Source organism: Arachis ipaensis, chromosome B6 (genome assembly GCF_059453495.1).
Source record: "Arachis ipaensis isolate K30076 ecotype BB chromosome B6, ASM5945349v1, whole genome shotgun sequence".
In the NCBI taxonomy this organism is placed as follows: domain Eukaryota; kingdom Viridiplantae; phylum Streptophyta; class Magnoliopsida; order Fabales; family Fabaceae; genus Arachis; species Arachis ipaensis.
Window position 1 is genome coordinate 132,640,574 of NC_142441.1, and position 11,178 is coordinate 132,651,751.

General features: G+C 38.0%; 1 non-coding gene across 1 annotated transcript; it reads left to right on the forward strand.

Annotated features, from left to right (window-relative positions):
- The first annotated feature begins 3,830 nt into the window (after window positions 1-3,830).
- On the forward strand, window positions 3,831-3,938 carry LOC148562789 (small nucleolar RNA R71). Its single transcript, XR_015887869.1, has one exon. It is a non-coding gene; the product is annotated as a small nucleolar RNA R71 (small nucleolar RNA).
- The last annotated feature ends 7,240 nt before the right edge of the window (window positions 3,939-11,178 follow it).

Genomic DNA, 11,178 nt, shown 5'->3' on the forward strand with positions numbered 1-11,178 from the left:
TGAGTCTTGGCCGTGGCCCTAAGCACTTTGTTTTCCAGTATTACCACCGGATACATAAATGCCACAGACACATAATTGGGTGAACCTTTTCAGATTGTGACTCAGCTTTGCTAAAGTCCCCAATTAGAGGTGTCCAGGGTTCTTAAGCACACTCTTTTTTTTCTTTGGACCTTGACTTTAACCGCTCAGTCTCAAGTTTTCACTTGACACCTACACGCCACAAGCACATGGTTAGGGACAGCTTGGTTTAGCCGCTTAGACCAGGATTTTATTCCTTTAGGCCCTCCTATCCACTGATGCTCAAAGCCTTGGGATCCTTTTTATTGCCCTTGCCTTTTGGTTTTAAGGGTTACTGGCTTTTTGCTCTTGCCTCTTGGTTTTAAGAGCTTTTAGCTTTTTCTGCTTGCTTTTTCTCCTTCTTTCTATTTTTTTTTCGCCTATTTTTTTCTGCAAGCTTTGTTCTTTGCTGCTTTTTCTTGCTTCAAGAATCATTTTTATGATTTTTCAGATTATCAAATAACATGTCTCCTAGTCATCATTCTTTCAAGAGCCAACATATTTAACATTCTTAAACAACAACTTCAAAAGACATATGCACTGTTCAAGCATACATTCAGAAAACAAGAAGCATTGTCACCACATCAACATAATTAAACTAAGTTCAAGGATAAATTCGAAACTCATGTACTTCTTGTTCTTTTGAATTAAAACATTTTTCATTTAAGAGAGGTGATGGATTCATAGGACATTCATAACTTTAAGGCAATGTTACTAAATACTAATGATCATGTAATGAAGACACAAACATAGATAAGCACTTAACAAAGAGAAAACGAAAACAAAGAATGTAAGAACAAGGAATGAGTCCACCTTAGTGATGGTGGCGTTTCCTTCTTGAGGAACCAATGATGTCCTTGAGCTCTTCTATGTCTCTTCCTTGTCTTTGTTGCTCCTCCCTCATTGCTTTTTGATCTTCTCTTATTTCATGAAGGATGATGGAGTGCTCTTGATGTTCCACCCTTAGTTGTCCCATGTTGGAACTTAATTCTCCTAGGGAGGTGTTGATTTGCTCCCAATAATTCTGTGGAGGAAAGTGTATCCCTTGAGGTATCTCAGGGGTTTCTTGATGATGAGCTTCTTCATGTGACTGTTGAGATCCATGAATGTGCTCTCTTGGTTGCTCCACCCTTTTCTTAGTGATGGGCTTGTGAGATGAATCTTTCCATCTCCCATGGCTCAGAGGTGGAAGCATTTGTCTTCCCTTTCCTCTTTCTTGAGGTTTCTCTGGCCTTAGGTGCCATTAATGGTAATGGAAAAACAAAAAGCTTATGCTTTTACCACACCAAACTTAGAATATTGCTCGCCCTCGAGCAAAAGAAGAAAGAATAGAAGAAGAAGAAGAAGATATGGAGGAAATGGAGTGATGTGTGTATTCGGCCATATGGGTGGGATTGGGTGGGAAAGAGATATTGAATTTTGAAGGTAGGTGGGTGTATGAATGTGAGTGGTAAATGGAAAACAGAAGGGATGATCATGAATGGAGAGAGAGAGAGGGTGAGAAGAAGTGAGTGGGGGTAGGTGGGGATCCTGTGGGGTCCACAGATCCTGAGATGATCCTGTAGGGTCCACAGATCCTGAGGTGTTCAAGGGTTTACAACCTTGCACCAAATTAGGCATGTAAAATGCCCTTGCACACAACTCTGGGCGTTCAGCGCCAGGTTGGTGCCCATTTTGGGCGTTCAACGCCCATTTGTTGCCCATTTCTGGCGTTGAACGCCAGAACCATGCTTGTTCTGGGCATTCAGCGCCAGCTCTTCTCCAGGGTGCAATTCTGGCGTTCAGCGCCCAGATGCTGCCCATTTTGGGCGTTCAGCGCCCAGATACTGCCCATTTTGGGCGTTCAGCACCAGAACCATGCTCTGTTCTGGCGTTGAACGCCATGCAGGTGCTTCCTCCAGGGTGTGAGTTTTCTTCCGCTGTTTTTGATTCCGTTTTCAATTTTTTTGATTTATTTTGTGACTCCACATGATCATGTACCTATAAAGACATATGACTAATAAAAATATAGTTAAATAAAAATTGGGTTGCCTCCCAACAAGCGCTTCTTTAATGTCAATAGCTTGACAGTGGGCTCTCATAGAGCCTCACAGGTGTGCAGAGCTTTGTTTAAACCTCCCAACACCAAACTTAGAGTTTGGATATGGGGGTTTGACACCAAACTTAGAGTTTGGTTGTGGCCTCCCAACACCAAACTTAGAGTTTGACTGTGGGGGCTTTGGTTGACTCTGCTTTGAGAGAAGGCTTTTCTGCTTCCTCTCCATGGATGCAGAGAGAGATCCTTGAGTTGTAAACACAAGTTTGTCCTTATTTAATTGAAGGATCAATTCTCCTCTGTCCACATCAATCACAGCTCTTGCTGTGGCTAGGAAAGGTCTTCCTAGGATGATGGATTCATCCTCTTCCTTTCCAGTATCCAGGACTATGAAATCAGCAGGGATGTAAAGGCCTTCAACCTTTACTAACACGTCCTCTACTTGTCCATAAGCCTATTTTCTTGAATTGTCTGCCATCTCTAATGAGATTTTAGCAGCTTGCACCCCATAGATTCCCAGTTTCTCTATTACAGAGAGGGGCATGAGGTTTATTCCTGAACCAAGGTCACAAAGAGCCTTAAAGATCATGGTGCCTATGGTACAAGGTATTATGAACTTTTCAGGATCCTGTCTCTTCTGAGGCAATGTCAGTTGATCCAGATCACTTAGTTCATTGGTGAACAAGGGAGGTTCATCTTCCCAAGTTTCAATACCAAATAATTTGGCATTTAGCTTCATGATTGCACCAAGGAACTTGGCAGCTTGCTCTTCAGTGACATCCTCATTCTCTTCAGAAGATGAATACTCATCAGAGCTCATGAATGGCATAAGGAGGTTCAATGGAATCTCTATGGTCTCTAGATGAGCCTCAGATTCCTTTGGTTCCTTAGAAGGAAATTCCTTATTGATCACTGGACGTCCCAGGAGGTCTTCCTCCTTGGGATTCACGTCCTCTCCTTCTCTTACAGGTTCGGCCATGGTGCTTATGTCAATGGCCTTGCACTCTCCTTTTGGATTTTCTTCTGTATTGCTTGGGAGAGTACTAGGAGGGATTTCAGTGATCCTTTTACTCAGCTGGTCTACTTGTGCTTCCAAATTTCTAATGGAAGACCTTGTTTCATTCATGAAACTTACAGTGGCCTTGGATAGATCAGAGGCTAAGTTTGCTAAATTAGAGGTGCTTTGTTCAGAGTTCTCTGTCTGTTGCTGAGTGGATGATGGAAGAGGCTTGCTATTGCTAAACCTGTTTCTTCCACCATTATTAAAGCCTTGTTGAGGCTTTTGATCCTTCCATGAGAAATTTGGGTGATTTCTCCATGATGGATTGTAGGTGTTTCCATATGGTTCACCCATGTATTTTAACTCTGCTATTGCAGGGTTCTCAGGATCATAAGCTTCTTCCTCAGAAGATGCCTCTTGAGTACTGTTGGATGCAGCTTGCATTCCATTCAGACTCTGAGAAATCATATTGACTTGCTGAGTCAATATTTTATTCTGAGCCAATATGGCATTCAGAGTATCAATTTCAAGAATTCCCTTCTTCATAGGCGTCCCATTACTCACAGGATTCCTCTCAGAAGTGTACATAAACTGGTTATTAGCAACCATGTCAATGAGTTCTTGAGCTTCTGCAGGCGTTTTCTTTAGGCGAATGGATCCACCTGCAGAAGTATCCAATGACATCTTTGATAGCTCAGATAAACCATCATAGAATATATCCAGGATGGTCCATTCTGAAAGCATGTCAGAAGGACACTTTTTGGTCAGCTGCTTGTATCTTTCCCAAGCTTCATAGAGGGATTCACCTTTTTTCTGTCTGAAGGTTTGAACATCAGCTCTAAGCTTGCTCAGCTTTTGAGGAGGAAAGAACTTGGCTAAGAAAGCCGTGACCAGCTTATCCCAAGAGTTCAGGCTGTCTTTGGGTTGAGAGTCCAACCATATTCTAGCTCTGTCTCTTGCAGCAAAAGGGAAAAGCATGAGCCTGTAGACTTCATGATCTACTCCGTTAGTCTTAACAGTATCATAGATCTGCAAGAATTCAGTTAAAAACTGAAAAGGATCTTCAGATGGAAGTCCATGAAACTTGTAGTTCTGCTGCATCAGAGAAACTAGCTGAGGTTTCAGCTCAAAATTGTTTGCTCCAATGGTAGGAATGGAGATGCTTCTTCCATGTAAATTGGAATTAGGTACAGTAAAGTCACCAAGCATTCTCCTTGCATTATTGTTGTTGGGTTCGACTGCCATCTCCTTTACTTGTTCGAAATTTTCAATAAGGTTGTCTCTGGATTGTTGTAATTTAGCTTCTCTTAGTTTCCTCTTCAGAGTCCTTTCAGGTTCTGGATCAGCTTCAACAAAAATACCTTTTTCTTTGTTCCTGCTCATAAGAAAGAGAAGAGAACAAGAAAGGAAGAGGAATCCTCTATGTCACAGTAAAGAGGTTCCTTATTGTTAGTAGAAGAAGAAAAAGAATAGGGGTGAAGAAGAATGAAGAATCCAAACACAAAGGTGATGATAGGAGCAGAGATGTGAGATGAAGAGGATTTTCGAAAATAGTTTTTTTAAAAAAAGTTAGTAATTTTTCAAAAATTAAAATAAAAAATAAAATAACTAGTTAATTAAGAAGAAATTTTGAAAAAGAGGGAAGATATTTTCGAAAATTAGAGAGAGAGAGAGTTAGTTAGGTGGTTTTGAAAAAGGTAAGAAACAAACAAAAAGTTAGTTAGTTAGTTGAAACAAATTTTGAAAAGATAAGAAGTTCGGAAGTTAGAAAAGATATTTTGAAATCATATTTTGAAAAAGATAAGATAAGGAAGATATTTTTGAAAAGCTATGATTGAAATTAGTTTTGAAAAAGATTTGATTTTTAAAATCACAATTAATGACTTGATTCACAAGAAATCACAAGATATGATTCTAGAACTTAAAGTTTGAATCTTTCTTAACAAGCAAGTAACAAACTTGAAATTTTTGAATCAAAACATTAATTGATGATGTTATTTTCGAAAATTTGATGTAAAATTAAGAAAAAGATTTTTTTGAAAAATATTTTTGAAATTTTCGAAAATAACTAAAAAAAAATTGAAAAAGATTTGATTTTTGAAAAAGATTTTGAAAAAGATAAGATTTTTAAATTGAAAATTTGATTTAACTCATGAAAACAACTAGATTTTAAAAATTTTTGAAAAAGTCAAATCTAATTTTCGAAATTTTAAGAGAGAGAAAGGGAAAGATATTTTTTTATTTTTGAATTTTTATGATGAGAGAGAAAAACAAGAAAAATGATGCAATGCATGAAAGTTATGGATCAAAACAATGAATGCATGCAAGAATGCTATGAATGTCAAGATGAACACCAAGAACACTATGAAGATCATGATGAACATCAAGAACACATTTTTGAAAAATTTTTTAATGCAAAGAAAACATGAAAGACACCAAACTTAGAATTCTTTAATGCTTAGACATAAAGAATTCAAGAATGCATATGAAAAACAAGAAAAGACACAAAACATGCAAATGCAAAGATCAAACAAGAAGACTTACCAAGAACAACTTGAAGATCATGAAGAACACTATGAATGCATGAATTTTTTCGAAAAATACAAGATGAACATGCAATTGACACCAAACTTTAAATCTGACTCAAGACTCGAACAAGAAACACAAAATATTTTTTATTTTTATGATTTTATGATTTTTTTTGTATTTTCTTTTAATTTTTTTCGAAAATCATTTTGAATAAGAAAAATAAGGATTCCAAAATTTTTAATATGAATTTCAGGAATCTTATGCTCTTTAGTCTAAAGCTCCAATCTAAGGGTCAGGCATGGCTTAATAGCCAGCCAAGCTTTAGTATGGAATTACATCCATTGAGGTGATTATTTGAAGACCAATCCCAAAGGAGTTTGGATATGGCTTTACAGCCAGCCAGGCTTCAACATGCTTCATGAAACTCTAGAATTCATTCTTAAAAATTCTGAAGAAAAATATATTTTTGAAAATATTTTTATTTTAAAAAGTTTTTTTTTTCGAAAACAAAGGAGAAATTTTTGAAAGATTTTTTTGAAAAATTTTTGAAAACTTTTTGAAAAGAAAACGAAAGGAGAGTTACCCAATCTGAGCAACAAGATGAACCGTCAGTTGTCCAAACTCGAACAATCCCCGGCAACGGCGCCAAAAACTTGGTATGCGAAATTGTTACTCAGGTTGTGAATTATTGTTCGAAATTGATTCCCTGGCGATGGCACCAAAAACGGATGCACAGAACTATGGTCTAAACATATCTTCACAACTTCGCATAACTAACCAGCAAGTGCACTGGGTCGTCCAAGTAATAAACCTTACGTGAGTAAGGGTCGATCCCACAGAGATTGTCGGTATGAAGCAAGCTATGGTCACCTTGTAAATCTCAGTCAGGCGGATATAAAATAATTATGGAGTTTTCGAAATTAAATAATAAAAGGGATAGAAATACTTATGTAAATCATTTGTGAGAATTTCAGATAAGCGCATAGAGATGCTTTCGTTCCTCTGAACCTCTGCTTTCCTGCTGTCTTCATCCAATCAGTCTTACTCCTTTCTATGGATGGCTTTGTGTAAGGATGTCACCGGTGCCAATGGCTACTTTCAATCCTCTCGGGAAAATGGTCCAAATGCTCTGTCACAGCACGGCTAATCGTCTGGAGGCATCACCCTTGTCGATGGTTGCATCCTATTCCTCTCTGTGAAAATGATCCGATGCGCTGTCACTGCATGGCTAATCATCTGGAGGTTCTCGATCATACTGGAATAGGATTTACTATCCTTTTGCGTCTGTCACTATGCCCAGCATTCGCGAGTTTTGAGCTCGTCACAGTCATTCAATCCCAGAGTCCTACTCGAAATACCACGGACAAGGTTTAGACTTTCCGGACTCTCCTGAATGCCGCCATCAATCTAGCTTATACCACGAAGATCCCAATATCTCGGACTCGGTCCCCTGTATTAGTAATCTAAGAGATATTCATTAAATCTAAGGTAGAACGAAAGTGGTTGTCAGGCACGCGTTCATAGGGAATGATGATGATTGTCACGTTCATCACATTCAGGTTGAAGTGCGAATGACTATCTTAGAATCGGAATAAGTTGAATTGAATAGAAAAACAGTAGTACTTTGCATTAATCTTTGAGGAACAGCAGAGCTCCACACCTTAATCTATGGAGTGTAGAAACTCTACCGTTAAAAATACATAAGTGATAATGGAGTTCATTGGTCTCGGCCCCAGAGGGGAACCGGAGTAACCAAGACTTGATCCGAAGATAAAACTCAGGATGTCTAATACAATAGTAAAAAGTCCTATTTATAATAAACTAGCTACTAGGGTTTACAGAAGTAAGTAATTGATGCATAAATCCACTTCCGGGGCCCACTTGGTGTGTGCTTGGGCTGAGCTTGAGTGTTGCACGTGTAGAGGTCCTTCTTGGAGTTGAACGCCAGCTTTTGTGCCAGTTTGGGCGTTGAACTCCACTTTGCAACTTGTTTCTGGCGCTAGACGCCAGAATTGGGCAGAGAGCTGGCGTTGAACGCCAGTTTGCGTCGTCTAAACTCGGGCAAAGTATAGACTATTATATATTTCTGGTAAGCCCTGGATGTCTACTTTCCAATGCAATTGGAAGCGCACCATTTTGATTTCTGTAGCTCTAGAAAATTCACTTTGAGTGCAGGGAGGTCAGAATCCAACAGCATCAGCAGTCCTTCTTCAATCTCTGAATCTGATTTTTGCTCAAGTCCCTCAATTTCAGCCAGAAAATACCTGAAATCACAGAAAAACACACAAACTCATAGTAAAGTCCAGAAATGTGAATTTAACATAAAAACTAATGAAAACATCCCTAAAGTAACTAGATTCTACTAAAAACATACTAAAAACAATGCCAAAAAGTGTATAAATTATCCGCTCATCACCAACCCGACACATCTCCATGGAAATGTTGCCCTTCAGAATCATCAATGGGAACCCCCGAGATATATTGCTCAGATCACTGTCCAGGGTTTTGCGCCTGCACGCTCTATAGATCCGAAGGGATGCGAGCGGGATACTCTTGCCTCAGACCTCACATCTCAACGTAAGCGGGATTAACCACCATCCTTAAGCCGCCGCCGCTACCTCGACAGGCGAGATTAACCACTGTCCCTGCCGGGCGCATAGCGTCTTATAATCTCAGTACAAATCAGTACCCCAGTGGTTAATCCATATTTCAATTTTTGAACATCAACAGTTCATAATTTCTCATTTCATACCTCAATCACCCTCTACATGACATCAAACCATCCTCAGCACGCCAGAAACCTAAGCCTCCGTTTTCTAAGTTTTCCAAATAATATCATCTAAATCCATTAAATTCTTTCCCATGTTTTAACTATCCAAAACTAGGCCCAAGAGTCTAAAAATGGTGTTAGAGAAGCTTATAACCTTGTTGGGAAGGTAGATTAGTTGAAAACAAAGAAAATTTTGAGAAACAGGGCGTGTGCGGCCGCACAGGGGTGTGCCCGCGCACGCTCTGGAGAGTTTTTAAAACGTGTGCGTACACACAGGGGTGTGCGTACTCACAGGTGTCAAAATTTACAAAGTTCGTTCACTCGCACAACCTGTGCCAGTGCCCCCAACAGACTAGCCTTCCCAACGTGTGCGCACAGGGCTGTGCGTACGCACAGGTTGCAATTCTTCCTTAGATATGTGCGCGCACGAGCTGTGATAGCGCTGAAAACAGAATGCATTTCCTTGCCTGTGCGTGCGCACAGGTTGAAAATTTTGTAGGGTTGTTCGTGCGCACATATCAGAAATCATAAAACTCTGCAACTTAGCAGAATTTCAGATTTTCAACACCAACTTTGAATGATCATAACTTCCTCTACAAAAGTCCAAATTTTACAAACTTTATATCAATTTAAAGGGTTTTCAAAGATCTTTAATTATAAACAAATTTTATCAAATTTTGAAAACTGAGGCATAAGTTATGATCAAGCAAAGTTCACCAAAAACCCACTTTTACCAAAAGTTCCCAAATGACCAATTTTTCCAACTTTCATATCTCAAACCAACCAAAACAATACCAAACCATTCCAAACTTTCTTTTTCATTAAAATTTACCTTTTGTATCATATCACACCAATCATACCATAATTTTCCTTCACATTTCATTATTTCCAACCTCAATTATCGCATACACAACATATCCACCAATCATCATTATCTCACTACCAATTCTCATCATCAACTCAACCATGCTTCCTATTCATAATTAACAATATTCATTCATGTAAATCCATTATATTTCAAATTCATCATTTAATCACAACAACACATCAATTCATTATACCTCATCAACACAAACAATCATCAACAACATACAATTTCCAAACCTATCCTATGGGTCACTAACCTAAGTGTCCATGAATATTATATACTACATAGAGGAAATCGAAACCATACCTTGGCCAATTCCCAATATGCCCTTAACCCAAAGTTGGACACAAGCTAGTCTTTCCAACACAATCCAAGCCACCAACAATCACCAATAAGCTCCAACAAGTTCAAATACTCACCACTTCAAGCTATAACACACATAATTCACAATAATTCAACCTAGGGTTTATCAAACTTGAAATTTTACAAGGGTTTAATAGCTCTTACCTTTTCCAACAGATGTGATAGCAAAAATCCAATGCTAAGCAAGGATTAGAGCAAACCTAAACATCCAAAATCACAAAAACTTATTTAACCCAAAGCCCTAATACTCGAAATTTTGGAGAGAATAATTGAGAGAATTTCGTGGTTACCTTACTACTTTCTTAGGTGGGTTTTGTAGAGCTCTTCAAAAGGAATGCGTAGCCGCAAACGGTGCGGCGATTAGAGCTCCGTAGCTCAAGATATGAGCTAGAGAAGAAGATGGTGAATAGTGTTTCTTCTTCCTCTCTTCCCCTTTCTTTTCTGCTCTGTGTGTTATGTTTAACTGGTGTTGTGGCTGGTTTGGTTCGCTAAATGAGCCTTTTATATGTTGGGCTTGGGCCCAACTTGGGCCCGGTCCAACCCGTTAGCATTTTTAGCCCGCTTGGCCCAACTTCGGGCCAAACCTTTAAAATTAACATCCAGTTTTCCATTTCTAATATTTTTCTAAGGTTTTTAATGGTTTTCACTTTTTCTCGTGCGGTACCGGGCAGACTTGAACCGGTTCAACCAGTTCAACTGCCGGTTCGTGCTTTTTCACAGTTTTTCGCAGAAAACACATTTTCTGACTCAGAAAGACCCACTGGGTCCAAAAATCATACTTAAATCCTCTAATTCTCACTCTAACTTTTCAGAATCTATTTCGGGAAATATAATCACTTAATTAACTGATTGATTAGTTGCGGTTCTTACACTTGTTATAATGGTCCAGTATTTTTTAATTGTTATCCAAATTTTTTCATGAGTCTTAAAAATGAAAATACCTCTCAAGATCTTAAATTATATATTAAAACACCTAAAGACATTATTAATGAAAAATATGATCCTTTTGAAGTAATTTATAGAATATATTACAAAATTACAAGGGTAAATTATAATTTTAGGGCTAGAAGAGAATCATCAAAAGACAAAACAATTATTATTCATGTTAATTTATGAAGGTCTTTTGTTCAAACACCTAAAAAATTCCATCATAAAGAACTAATGAAGAATGTCCCTGAAGAATGGATTTTAGAAGATGTAGTAGAAGAAGAAAGAATAGAAAACACAGTAATTAGAGAAATCATTAGAGAAGGTCTGAACATTAGACTAAGAATGAATAGATAATAATCAGTCAGAATACTGAACTACCAGAATAAGGAAGAGATTTCTCCTAGACACTCTATAGATAATTTCGTTATAAACAAAGAAGTTATAGGAATAAATAACAATAGACCAAATATAGCAACTCCTTTATATGGGATAGAAAATAATTACTCACCAACTGCCTCTCAAATTCTAGGAGTTATAATAAAAGAACTTTTTGAGATTGATAAAAATTGAATTAGTAAAGATTTTAATGCAAAATATAATACATAATTAAGAAAATGGTATTTTAC